The following is a 15,105-nucleotide window of genomic DNA, read 5'->3' as shown; positions in this document are numbered from 1 at the left end:
AAGCCTAACAGAGAATGTACCGATGACATCTACGGTTAGCGCAGTGCCACTACCTAGTGTCGTAGTACCTAATATGGAGCCTCGACCGTATGTGCCTCTAGCCCCTTATGCACACATGGCCCCCACACCTCCAATTGTACCACTTGCTTATGCTCCTCGAGTGCCGCTCCCTAGCTCTTATCCGAGTGGACCTATGCCCGGTTATGTCCCATATCCTGCATCATCTATACATATGCCAAGACCAGTACCCGTCCCTCTCCCACATATGATTCCAAGAGTACCTCCACCGGCCCTACCTCCTCACATAGGTGACTTGGCAGCGTTTGCTCAAACCATAGGTCGATCTATCGCAGAAAATATGTGTCACGCATCTGATAGAGAGCCTAGAAGTAAGGCAGTACAAATTGCTAAACTCACGCAAAAATTCAATGGGGACGAAGATGCTAGGAAACACATTGAAGTGTTTGAACAAGTATGTGATTCCTTAGGGGAACGCAACGAACTACATAAGTGCAATGCCTTAAGCTTGACATTAAGTGGGAAGGCTGGAGATTGGTATAGGACCCTAAGGGTGGACGAGAAAACAATCTACCCTACCCTTCGAAGGTTGTTTCTAAAGGAGTACATACAAGAAGGTGTGCTTTGGGGTGTAGCATCTCAGCTACAGAAGGCCGAACGTAAGGAAGGCGAGTCAGTAAGGGACTTCATTAGTCGTCTAAAGCACTTAAACTCTCGCTGCCCTGTAAATGAGCGCTTCAACAATAACCAACTGCTTGATCGATTCATTCGAGGGTTGAGGAATGAAGGAATCTATAATGGACTAGTGATTAGAGGTATCACGACCTGGGAAGATGTCATTGCCAATGCAATCCAATTAGAGGACAACTTGATGATAGCAGGCATGAGGGTGTCTACCGACACGAGATCCACTAGCTCACAAGCCATTGAGTATGAACCCATGACTGCAAAGCCCATTGCCAATGAGCCAAAGGTATTTGAGACATTCTTGACAGACCTCACCAAGGCAATCCAAGAGTCTCTTAAGGATAATCGACCCCCTCAAAATAGTCACATGTATCCAAGAAGGGAGCAACAATGGTGTTCCATTTGCTTAGGTCCACATAGCACTAGTGAGTGCCCTACGTTTAGAGTAAAATTTAATGGAACTTGCAACGCATGTGGTAGGTATGGTCACCAAGCTAAGGATTGTTTAATGATCAAACGTATGATGGCAAATAGACCACCTGTAGCCTGGACGGATGCGCCTCGAGCTCCTGTATTGATGCCTACTCCACCTGTTGAGCAACTACCGCAACACATGGTCCCTAGATCTCAAAATGTTGTACAAGCTACACCGTTACCACCTCCTGTGCTAGGACCGCAGCCCCCGCATCCAAGAGTCGCCCCTATGAACCAAGTGGGTTGCGAGCCATCAAATGCTTATCCAGATGGTTGTGAGGAGGAAATAGACACTAGTATTGCCTACGGACTTGATACATTGGAAGAGTGTCCTATATACTACATGGAAGATTGTTGGGGACAAGTCAAGCTGGTTTATCAAGCTGCTGCTCTCGCATCCAGAGGTCAAAATATCAACACCCAGGCTAGGAGGCCACCTCTTCAATGCTACGAGTGTGGGGGACCACATCGAGTAGCGGAGTGCCCTATTAGGCTGCAAAAGAATGCTGCACAGATGCAAGTGAATCAAGGGAGCACGTCTGCAATGCCAATACTCACATGTAATCGTTGTGGCATAGATCACTTGATTGCCCAATGCCCCTATAACCCAAATGCGCCTAAAATCACACCCCTGAATTTGGTCGAAATTGCTAGTGTGACATCGCCAATGCCACCCGTCGCACCCGCTTATGCGATTACACGGTCCATGCTTCAAGGGCCAGGCCATATCCTCGAAGAGAGAGATACCGCGTCAGTTATCCAAGCAAAGAAAAAGAAGACACGAAGGAAGAAGTCGCAGAATACGGAAAATTCAAAGCCAAGTTCCAAAACAAACATAGGAACAGGAGATGACCCCGTGTATATGAATGACCTCGAGGATGATTCAGATTCAGTCGAGACAATGGAGACTAGAACCAATACCACAAAAGGAAAGACCGACAAAGAAAACCGTAACATGGAACCAAATGAAAACCGAATAAGAGAAAACCATAAAGAGCCTCTGAAAACACCACAAGTGTTTCCAAATCCAATCCAAGACCCCCAAGATAAATCGCAGGGGCAAAAAGGGAAAAATCGTAAAAAGAAGATTGGGACATACCCAAACCCAGTAGACGAGATTAAGCAGGTGAAACATCTAAGAGGTTTAGTGGAAGAGACTCAGAGGAAACTAGAACCAGAACCCATGCAGGTCAAAATTCATGACACAGTGTTTCCCACGCAAGTTCATCCACCCCACATGAACCATAGACCGTTAGCCATATCTAGTATCATCCAAGAAGGAAGTGAGGACAGGACATCAGAAAGTGAGCATACACCCTTCTTGTTGGAAAGGATGTTTAACGAAGGAATACCTGATCCCATTGAGGAATATGAGATTCCATCCTCACCAGTTCCTAGTGAAGGACCTACACCCTGTAAAACGCCAATGAATGTTGCCAAACTAGTGGACTTCATGTCTTCTGAGGTCCGAACCACGATCATAGCAAAGCTGTATGGAGATCCTGAGTTATTCCTTGCACTTCGAGCATTCCTTAACGGAGAGCTACGAACGGGATTACCGCAGTTTGCGCAACCAAATAGGCCTGACTCGATTATGATTGATGAGGAAAATCATGTGCAATCACTTGACTTAGATGGACACGAGTCTGTGATCGAGGTACCCATTAACGATTAGGGCAGTATTTTGAAGGCGACGAGTCTAATGCGACCCTACCCATCACTACCAAGGGATTAACTATAAAGGGAATTCTTGATGGTGGTGCGGGAGTTAGCATCGTTACAAAAGATTGTTGGGAATCCATGGGAAAACCCCGCCTCAGTGTTACTAACATTGTGGTAAAGATGGCAAATGGTACCATAGCCAAACCTATGGGGATGCTCAAGGATCTTAAGATCAAAGTTCTAGGACACAAGGTACGACATACGTTCATTGTAATGGATTTCTCTAAACACCTTATGTCATATGAAATGATTTTAGGACGACCATTCATGAGGGAAGCACAAATGGTTCACGATTGGTCTAAAAATCATGTCTATTTGCAATTCCAAGACTCTGTCCTTAGAGTGGATTTGGTGACTGGTAAGGTACACCCCTTAGGGAGTAAAACCATTATTGATCATCGCTCTGACACCACGGTTCACTCGGCCCCACTACAATATTGTTACACTTGTAAGAAGGATACAGACATTGGCCAAGATTCTCCTTACATGGATGTGTTACCGGGTATGATGGAATCAGACAATGTGGATTGGGTACACCTAGCATCAACCATAGACACTTGGGGAAATAGGGGGACGACCTGGGTAACACCTGAGGGGGATGAAATGCATATACCCTTAAATATGCTACAAGCAATGCATATCGCTTCTGACAAGACTCATCCTAATGTAACGAAGAAAACATACAAGTGGGTCCCTAAAGCTTCTTTAGTGACCATAGCTAGTGCTAAAAAACAGAAGCCTTGTAAGAAACGTACCACTCGCTCCAAGAAAAGTAAGAAAATGTTGCGATGGATCCCTAAACGACTATTGGAAGCCCAAGGCTACTATCAAGGAAATGATCAAATCTGGGTGCCAAAATGTAGATTGTGCTCTTACCTAACACCTGACCCAAGTGAGCCCAATCCCATAGCTCCAAAACGAATCAATGATCGTGGAAAGAAAAAGATCACAGAATGCTACACACCCGCTCCCGAGCTAGTTTGGGTACCAAAGAAAGAACGATTTGTTCCACCTAGCTCAGGAAGGGGGGAGTCCCATGAAGATTCTAGCTCCTCACGTAATACATCCATAGAGGTAAAAGCTTCTACACAGCCTCCATCTATAGTAGTGGACCTCAATGAAGCTACAAAAGAATCCACACCTCCCAGTGTTCAAGAATCACCTGATGAACCACTTCAAGTTCGATCCTGGGAGAGTACCTTACCACCGTTGCAACTTGACGAGGCACCTAGGGTAATAGAAAACTACTGGCAAAAATCCTCACCTATTACCAACTGGAACAATTGGTTTCAAAGGGTGGCAAGCTCATTTCAAATGGTATGATCTACCCAAGGAAGGGGGGAGTGTTTGCTGACAGTCATCATTCATTTGTTTCCCTCTCAACCTTTTGCCCTGACCTCTCAATTCCAATCTTAGGGAATGTACATATAAAGCTTTATACTCACAAAAAAAAAAAAAAGAGCAAGAGCAATTAGCAAACGAGTATGCACAATTAAAGTCAAAACATTGACTCAGACCTACACATGTCACATTTGGTACAGTGAAACAGAAACCTATGCCATAAAACACCTTTGATCCTCATCACTTGAGTGATGGAGGGTACGTAAGATTAGTACGATAGGAGTGTTTCTGTTTTAGAGTTGAGAGATTAGCAAAGTTCTCTTTTCCCACTGATGTTCCTCCTAGAGGTATTGTTTGTGTTTCATAGTGTGTACAGGAGCGTGTTGCTATTGATAGGATTTGGACCTTCATGGAACCTTCAAATCAAGCGCGACCATCAACACAAACAGGTGTTTCTTATCCATTAGCATTGCCCTTATCTTTTTTGCATCCATGTTTGTCTGCTTTGATTGTGATTGGTAGCATAATACTCAGCGCATTGGCTTAGTATCAAACATTTAATTCAATGTAATCTTTTGTCATAGTCACTTGTCTAGGTTTAAAAATCAAGCAGTCCGACTAAGCTAGTTTGACCAAGCTAGGTATTAGAAATCTTCTCTTAATACCATGGGGAATGCCTTCCTAATAAACAATGGTTACTTAGGTTCTTAATCCGATTTATGCAGCATTGTATGAAATGTACTAGGGCTTTCTAGTGGGCTTGACCCTATTGACCTTTAGCTTAAGTATTATAAAGGGATTTTACTAATGTGATGAGCCTGGGGAGGGTAACAGTGTTATATGACCCCCCAAAGTTACAAAATTTAAATGTTGAAAATGAACAAGCAAAAAATCAAAGTGCCACAATGTAAAATTTTAAACTGGAAGAGAAATCTCGGCTTGATTTGGTACTTCACTCACATGTATCGCCTATGGTACTAGAGCCCTAGAGGTTCCCAGTGTGGGCGCTTTTCCTTGAAAAGCAAAAAACCCAAGGCATACAAAATAAGCACACACATCATAATTGAATCACTGTGAAAAGACCTTGGGGGGTCAAAGAAAAAGTAATCAGTCAGGCGATGATTTCATGAGAAATTCCTTTTATGGTAGCTTAACTACAAAGTCTTCTAGGTATAGCCTCTAGTCAGCCCTCGAACATGAATACTTGGCTCTCGCGATTAAACAACTTAATTGACCACAGAAATTTAAGAAGCTTACCCATGGTATTAATATTCGATCTCTAGTGCTTTTCGATCGTCAAATTAGCGACCCCAGACTTGTTTAATTTTTTACCTTTACATCTGTTTATGCATTTGATTACATTGCAATTTAATGTTCGTTGCTAACAAATTGTTTGAAATTCTTTTACCAATCAATGTGTCTACCTAAAACTGCATATACTTTTTAAGAGAATGCAATTACTGTGCCAATGTTGTTTGATTTTGCAGTGACTGAAGAAGGCTAAGGACATTCATCTCAAATGCTCTTCCACCTCGACGACCCAGCTTCAACTCAATAGCTTCCGAGGACGGAATCTACATCAGGAAGGGGGGCATGTTAACCCTCACGGCTCACGGACACCCATCACCTACGATGGACGCGTATTATGTATTTGGTAGAGTCAGGTACTGGGCTTGTCGGTCCAATAGGGAAAGGTAGAGTGATCGCCGATGAGAGGCGCACTTTAACTTGGACATTCAAGGGATTAGTTGGTTAAGCATGGGCGCCCAAGTGTGAATGGGGTGAGCTCCTATAAAAGCCAACTAAACCTAATTTTTACTCATTCGAGGACTATAAAGACTATTTTTAGGATTTCGAGGGCTTCACGTAGCCGAATAGAGAGCTGTAAAGCACGGCACGTTCCTTTAGCCAATACGCTCGTCTTGAGCTATTACACACCATATTTTGTGGCTCGGTTACAAAAAATAACCAAAAATAACGAAAAACTTGGGTTATAAACAACTAAAAAAAAAACCCTAAGTGAGCGGCCTTCACGGGCACTCACCAACACGCTTAGAGTGTGGAAGTCATATGAACCTATGCTCTGGACGAGTGTTAGAGCACGAGCATATTGGTAGTGCCTCCATTTACGCGGGCACCCATTATTCCTCCACCCTAGGTTCTGGACCTTCAGCCGGGACTCAAGGTAGCGCGACCCAAGATCCTCATTTCGCGTCTAGTGATTCTTCCTCTGACTACGAAGTCATGGAGGGGTATCCTACACCAAACCCTGATAGTTCAAGTCAAGACATGCATGCCATGGGCCCACGGCCCGGGTCCAGCGTGTTTAGCCGCTTAAAAGAGACCCTTAGTAGAGCTACTCGCTCCGAACATGCGGTTAATGAAATAAATGAAGGGAGTGGGGAAGTAAATTCGTCATTCATGCTTAAAATAGACCCTATGCTTCTTGAGAGTGTGCATGTGAATGTTCCATCCACTGCACCTCCTGATCCTTTAGGACTATCTCCCTTTGAGGTTTTACTACCCGATGGTAGGAGTCTTGCCGAAGTGCAAGAGATCGAACGCTATATGCAAGCAACAAGGGAGAGGGAAATTGAGAACCTACGAGGGCTAGAACAAAGTCGAACCCTGAAAGCAAAGGCTCCTATGACAACAATCATGCCAGCCGAGCAACCAAGTGCTCCCAAGGTAGCAGTCACGGAGGGGCAAGCGATGGGGAGAAATAATGTTTCCACTTCGAGGGAAACCTCCAGCACGACAGGCCTAGATGGGATATTCCTAAACGAAAATTGAGAGTATGACCTACAAGCAAAAGCTTTAACTCATCGGTACACAGGACACACCTATCATGTGGGTTGGTTAGATGTTCTACAATCCACATCGGGTGCTACTAGCATAGATGAGCAACAACAGAAAGTCTGTGATGTCCTCCATAGGATTGTCGAGTTAGAAAGACAGAACACAGGGATCAACATGCCTTCAACAGGCCTAATGAGATTCTTGGATACGGGAAAGGCCAACCAACCAACCCTATCACAAATGGAGACTCCCTCACTGAGCCCCATTGATCCTCCATATGTTGTTTCGCCAGGAGCCTCAGTACAATCTGAGCCCACAAGTGGCTTTACCTTCCCAAATCTAGCTCATCTTTCTCTTAATGACACTACGGCTACCATGCATATCCCAGTGGTGAGCATGACAAGAAGTACACCATGGAGTTCATTTGTTAACACTGCGCCGATGCCTAGTAGCACAGTGCCCCCAACTATACCTACATGTATGTATCAATCATGTGCACCTGTCGTACCTCAGCCTCATGTAGCTCCTACACCTCCGATTATTCCAAGAGCTTACAATCCACAATGGAATTATCCAAGCTCTTATACAAGTGGAGCCATGCCCTTTAATAATAACATGCCATATCAGGCACCCCCTATGCCTAGGCCCACACCTGTAAACTTTGGAACACCGTCAAGTACACCACCATACGAAATATGGGACCCAAGAGCCGCGCGTATGCCAAGGCCAAGGCCAACTCCCATCTCACATGTGGTTCCAGGAGCACATACACCCATTATACCTGCTCAAATAGGAGATTTGGCAGCATTTGCTCAAACTATCGGTCGCTCTATTGCGGAAAACATGCGTAGTGCACCTGATAGAGAGCCTAGGAGCAAGGTAGTTCAAGTAGCTAAGCTCACACAGAAATTGAGTGGAGACGGAGATGCTAGAAAGCATATGGAAGTCTTTGAACATGTGTGCAATTCCTTGGAAGAGCACAATGAGCTACATAAGTGTAAGGCTTTGAGTTTGACCCTAAGCGGAAAGGCTGGAGATTGGTATAGAACCTTAAGAGTAGAAGAAAAAACGATCTACTCTACTCTTAGGAGACTGTTCTTAAAAGAATACATACGAGAGGGAGTACTTTGGGGTGTAGCCTCTCAGCTCCAAAAAGCCCAACGAGAAGAAGGTGAATCCGTGAGAGACTTCATTAGTCGCCTAAAGAATTTGAATTCTCGATGCAATCCAAACGAGCGATTCAACAACAACCAATTGCTCGATAGATTCATTAGGGGACTACGACATGAAAGTATCTATAATGGCCTAGTCATTAGAGGTATCACTACTTGAGAAGCAGTCACCATGAATGCAATCCAATTGGAGGATAATTTAATGATTGCAGTAGAAAGAGTGTCTGCCGAGCATAAGTCTAGTAGCTCGCAAGCGTCAGGGCATGAGCCAATGAAGATAAATCCAATCGTGAAAGAGCAAACGATATCTGAGATGACTTTGGCAGATCTCACAAAGGCCATCCAAGAAAGCCTTAGGGGTAATCGTGCTCCACAAAACACTCATATGTATCCAAGAAGGGAGCAACAATGGTGCTCAATTTGCTTGCGCCCACATACTACGAGTGAATGCCCTACTTTCAGAGTAAAGTTTAACGGGACTTGTAACGCGTGTGGTAGGTATGGCCATCAAGCGAAGGATTGCCTAATGCTTAAACGCATCATGGAAAATAGACCGCCTATAGCTTGGGCAGACTCACCTCGAGTTCCTGCATTGATGCCTACCCCACCCATGGAGCAACAGTTGCCATTACAGCACATGGTCCCTAGAACCCAAAATGTGGTCCAAACCACACCGTTGCCACCTCCAGTGCTAGGACCGCAACCCCCTCATCCAAGAGTTACACCTATGAACCAAATAGGTTGCGAGTCATCTAGTACTTATGTAGATTGCGAAGAGGACATAGACTCTAGTATCACCTATGGAGTCGACACGCTTGAGGAGTGTCCCATGTACTATATGGAAGACCATTGGGGACAAATCAAACCGGTATATCAAGCTACTGCGCTAGCAGCAAGCGGCCAAAACATTAATAGTTTTACCAGGAGACCACCTCTTCAGTGCTACGAATGTGGTGGACCACATCGAGTAGCTGAGTGCCCCATTAGAATGCAAAAGAATGCTGCACTAATGCAAACAAGTCAAGGGAATGCATTGGCAATGCCAATACTCACTTGTAATCATTGTGGCATAGATCATTTGATTGCACAGTTTCCTAACAATCCAAACGCACCGAAAATCACACCATTGAACATAATAGAGATTGTTGATGGGACACCACCAACTATAAACATAGCACCAGTGAATGCACTCACACGGTGGATGCTCCAAAAGCAAAATTACATCCTCAAAGAGAGAGATGCTGCATCCATTGGCCGAGCGAGAAAGAAGAAAACACGAAGAAAGAAATCCTTTAATGCTTCTAGCTAAAAACCTAGTTCAAAGACTAACATAGGGACACGAGAGGATCCCGTGTATATGAATGACCCTGAGGATGACTCAGATTCGATAGAGACCACGGAGACCAAAACTGTTACTACAAAGGAAAAAGCCAGTGAGGAGGATCACGAGAGGGAATTACGACGAACACCAAAAGAGTATTCAAAGTTAAACTACCCAGTTGCGAACCCCCAAGATAAGCCACGAGAGACAAAAAATGAGGATTGCAAGAGAAAGATTGGAACCTATCCAAACCCAACAGTGGAAATTGAACGAGTCCAACAACTGAGGGGTTTGGTGGAAGCAACTCAACGAACATTAGAACCTGAACCCAAACATATCCAGATGTCCGACACAGTGTTTCCCACACAAGTTCAACCCCACAAGAACTACAGGCCGTTAGCTATACCCAGTATCATTCGGGAAGAGAGTGAGGATATGACATCTGAAAGTGGACACACACCTTTCCTACTAGAGAGAATGTTTGGTGAGGGAATGCCCGACCCCCTTGAGGAAGTGGAGATTCCATCTTCACCATTCTCTTGTCAGGGTCCTACGTCCCACAAGATGCCATTAAATGTTGCCAAATTGATGGATTTCATGTCTTCAGAAGTTAGAACCACCATCATGTCCAAACTATACAAAGACCCCGAGCTAGTCTCAGCTCTTCGAGCCTTCCTCAATGGAGAATTACAGGCCCGATTACCACAATTTGCACATATGAACAAACCTAACTTGGTAATGAATGATGAGGAACATTTAGCACCACCATCTGATCTAGCGGGACATGAATCTGTAATTGAAGTACCCGTTAACAAGTTGGGGCAATACTTTGAAGGTGATGAATCTAATGCTACTCTGCCAATCACTACTAAAGGATTAACTATAAAGGGAGTCCTTGACGGTGGTGCGGGAGTCAGCATGGTGACAAAGAGTTGTTGGGAGTCTATGGGACGACCTCACCTTGAAGCCACAAGCGTAGTGGTAAAAATGTCTAATGGATCTATTGTTACGCCTATTGGAATGCTAAAGGATCTCAGAATCTAGGTCTTGGGACACAAGGTAAGGCAGACTTTCATTGTTATGGATTTTTCCAAGCATCCTATGTCATTTGAGATGATCTTAGGGCGTCCATTCATGAGGGAAGCAAAAATGGTGCATGATTGGTCCAAAAACCACGTCTACTTACAGTTCCAAGACTCTGTCATTCAAGTTGATCTTTTAAGTGGTCGAACGCATCCTCTAGGAAATAAATTCATCATTGATAATCGATTAGACACAACAATTCACTCAGCTCCATTACAGTATTGTTACACGTATAACGAAGACACGGATATTGGGAAGAACTCTCCTTATATGGATATCCTACCCAGAATGGCTGAGTCAGACAATGTCGATTGGGTACACCTAGCGGCAACTATAGATACATGGGGAGCTAGAGGAACAACCTGGGTAACACCAGATGGGGAAGAGATACCACACATTGCACCAGTAAACATGTTAGGTGTAGCGCATGTAACATCCGATGATAAGAAAGAGGCACACCTACCTGAGAGTGAAACTGATGATTCCTCAAAAGCTTCAGGCCAATACACATCGGAAATGGAATCTCAAGAAGAAATGGATTCAGAACCTGAGGAAACATCGAGTGAGCCAAGTATAGAAACTGAACACTCAAGGTTTGGTACGACCATCTATGGTAATTTATATGAGAGTGAAGAAGATACAAGCGAAGACCTATCAAGCGAGTCGAGTTCAAACATTTACCAAAATCAAAACCTTAACAAGAAACAAAGGTCATATAAGAGACGACGATATCGAGCAAATGTGAGAGCTAGGATAAACAAGGAAAGATCTACTGCAGAATGGCTTAGCTATCTAGGGGCATGTGATGCTCATCGAAAGCTAGTAGACAATTGGGGTGAACATCTCCAGAGTGTCATGTGGTGTAGCCCGTGACCCATTGACCTCGCTCAATTGGAGGTTACAGAGCCGAAATTGAGTCGAACTATAAGAAGACGTCAAAACCGAGAGTTAGCACAACAACAAAAGGAGGCAGAACTAAAAGAAAGGTTTCCGTCAGGACAAGAGCCTGCTGACTTACATACGGCTCCTGAACATTTTAAATCTTATACCACGGGGGAGCGAAAGGTTGTGTATGCCAAAGCCCAACGAATACCTACCAATGGAAGCAGTGGAGTCTATGATGGTCCAGCAGTAGTTAAAGACATAGAATTAGCAGAACCAGGTGAGGAGTCTAAACCAGTCTTTATTGCTCAAGACCTTACCGAATCTGAAGAGGCTGTACTTAAGGAGCTCCTCAAGGAATACAAGGATATCTTTGCTTGGACATATCATGACATGAAGGGCGTTCCACCTTCTGTGGTGCAACATACAATTCCCATGATCAACACTGCTAAACCCGTCCAGCAACGACCCTATCCAATGAATCCTAAGTACGCCAAAATTGTACAAGAGGAGATTGAAAAACTTATCCAATGTGGATTCATATACCCTATTGAGCACTCAGAATGGGTTTCTCCAATAGTCATTGTGCCAAAAAAGAATGGGAAACTAAGAGTGTGCGTGGACCTCAAGAAAGTTACTGCAGCCACTAGGAGAGATCATTATCCCTTTCCATATTCAGAACATGTGTTTGAAAGAGTTGCGGGCAAGGAAGCTTATAGCTTTTTAGATGGGTACTCTGGTGACAATCAAATCACAATTGCATTAGAGGACCAAGCTAAAACTTCTTTTATCACAGAGTTTGGAGTGTTTGCATTTCGTGTTATGGCTTTTGGCTTAACGAATGCCCCTACTACATTCCAACGATTAATAAACACTGCGTTTAAACAATTTCTAAGGGAGTTTTGTGAAGCTTTCCTAGACGACCTTTGTGTTTATTCTTCTTGGGAGAAGCATTTGTTATATCTACGAAAAATATTTGAAAGGTGCAGATTTGATCGCATCTCATTGAACCCTTTCAAATGCCAATTTTGGGTTAAGCATGGAGTCATTCTAGGGTATATAGTGTCCAAGAACGGGATATCCACAGATGAGAGTAAGATTAAAGCCATTTCCGATTTGCCACCACCTACGAACTATAAAGGAGTTCAAAGATTTATGGGCCATGTTGGTTATTATCGAAGGTTTATTTTAAACTTTGCCGAGATAGCGCGTCCATTGTACAAGCTTCTTATCGAGTTTCACTGGACAGAAGAATGTCATCAATCTTATGAGTTATTAAAGAAGGCCCTAACAAGTGCTCCAATCCTGCGAACACCTGATTGGAATGTACCTTTTCATGTGCATATTGATGCATCAAATTTTGCTATTGGGTGTGTTCTAACTCAACCAGGAGAACATAAATTGGACTACCCTATTAGCTTTGCAAGTCGCCAATTAAATGATGCCGAGATGAACTACACTACTACAGAGCGCGAAGGTCTAGCTATGATTTACGCAGTAAAGAAATTTCGCTATTACCTTCTTGCTACCAAGTTTGTGTTTTATGTTGATCATCAAGCATTGCTATATTTGGTAAACAAGCCATCTTGATTATGCATATTCTATTAAGCCAAGTACACTTGCAGAAGAGTACTTTAAAAAATCCGTGTTCCACAGGTCAGATTACACGATGGTTGTTAATTCTTCTTGAGTTTGACTTCACCGTTGTTGTGAGGCCTGGGAGGAAACATGTCATGGTGGATCATTTATCTCATATCCCTAATGGCGAAGCTCCTACGGGGGTTGATGATGAATTGCCTGATACTCCTTTGTTCATTGTTGAGACAATGCCTGAATGGAGTGAAAAGATTGTTAACTTCTTAGTTAATGGTTTTCCACCCAAAGAACTGCGAAAAGATATAGCTCAAAAATTAATCAAGGAATGCGAACCCTATTGCTTACTGGCTGGAACTCTCTATAAGAGAGGAAAAGATGATGTTCTTAGACGTTGTGCCCGCGAGGATGAGTATTTATATATTCTACAAGAGGCACACATGGGCGTGGCTGGTGGTCACTTTTCAGAAAACTTGACTGCCCGAAAGATCTTACAGTCAGGCTATTGGTGGCCCACTCTGTTTAAGGATGCATCACTTTTTGCAAAGGGATGTGATGAATGCCAACGCTTCAACAAGCCACAAATAACGGATAGGATGCCTCTACATCCCATCAAGGTAACCCAACCATTTGAAAAGTGGGGCTTAGACTTTGTAGGACCGATTAGTCCGGCTGCACGTAACATGCAATCACGATATATCATTGTGGCTACCGACTATGTAACCAAATGGGCTGAAGCAAAAGCAACACAAAAGGCGGATGCAAAAACAACAGCTAAGTTCCTCTTTGAGAACATTATCACACGTTTTGGATGCCCCTTTGAACTTGTGAGTGACAATGGAACTCATTTTATAAATGAAGTAATAAAAGAACTCACATCAAACTTCATGATATCTCACCACAAGTCTACACCCTATTATCCCCAAGCAAATGGCCAAGCTGAGAGTACCAACAAAACTCTCATCTCCATTTTGACAAAGACAGTTGAGGCTCATCGCACTGATTGGGACCTAAAGCTTACATCAGCTTTATGGGCTTATCGTACTGCGTATAAAGTTGCTATTAATTGCACACCGTTTAAGATGGTGTATGGCCAAGAAGCAGTTATGCCATGGGAGTTTTTCATTCTTAGTCTTCGAGGAGCTTCTCAAGAAGGTTGGGATGGTAACCCCTTAGTGGAGCGATTATATATCCTGGAAAGGCTAGATGAAGAGAGGCAATTAGCTGTGCGAAATGCTCTAGTGGAGAAGGATAGGAGAAAGAAGTGGTTTGATAGCCATTTAAAGGATAAAGACATCAAGGTTGGTGATAAAATTCTTATGTACGGGGTACGTAATGAAAAGAAGAAATTGAAATACGCTGGTAAGGGACCATATCGAGTGTGTGAAATTACCCCGCAAGGTACCATTCGTGTGGAGACTCTAGATGGAGTTGAAACCATTGGATTGCTTAATGGGAGTAAATTCAAAAGATATTATGATCCTCTAAGCCAGGAAGAGTTGCAAGCCATCCATCAAAAGAAGGCTGCCAAGGAAGAAGCAGAGCTTTAAAAAATCCAAGCAAGAGTTGAGGCTCGAGAACGACAACAACGTCTTAGACGCCAACGAGAGGCTAATCTGGGAATCACGCAAGCATTTTTCGAGGACACAGATGACGACTCATTAGAATCTGAGCCACCCCTACGATACCCAATTGAGCTAAATAGCCCCTATGGGAAAGTACTATACAATGCCTTATTAGATACGGGAGCTAAACACAATTTGTTATCCTATGGAGTTTGGTGTCAATTAGGGAAACTGACCCTATCCCCGAGTACGATGCAAGTCAAGCGCATTAATAAAAAGAAAACTGCTATTCTTGGAGTCCTTCAGACCCCTGTTGTCTATGACAATGGAAGCATAGTGCAGAGGTTTCTAGTCATGCCCGCAGGAGCTGTGGAAGGCAACGTAAACCTGGGATGCACGTGGATGTTGGCAACCAAATGCACTATTGATTGGGATACTGGTAGTGTCA

Source organism: Adiantum capillus-veneris, chromosome 16 (genome assembly GCF_014529385.1).
Source record: "Adiantum capillus-veneris isolate H3 chromosome 16, ASM1452938v2, whole genome shotgun sequence".
Taxonomy (NCBI): Eukaryota; Viridiplantae; Streptophyta; class Polypodiopsida; order Polypodiales; family Pteridaceae; genus Adiantum; species Adiantum capillus-veneris.
Note: the sequence above shows the minus strand (reverse complement) of the source record.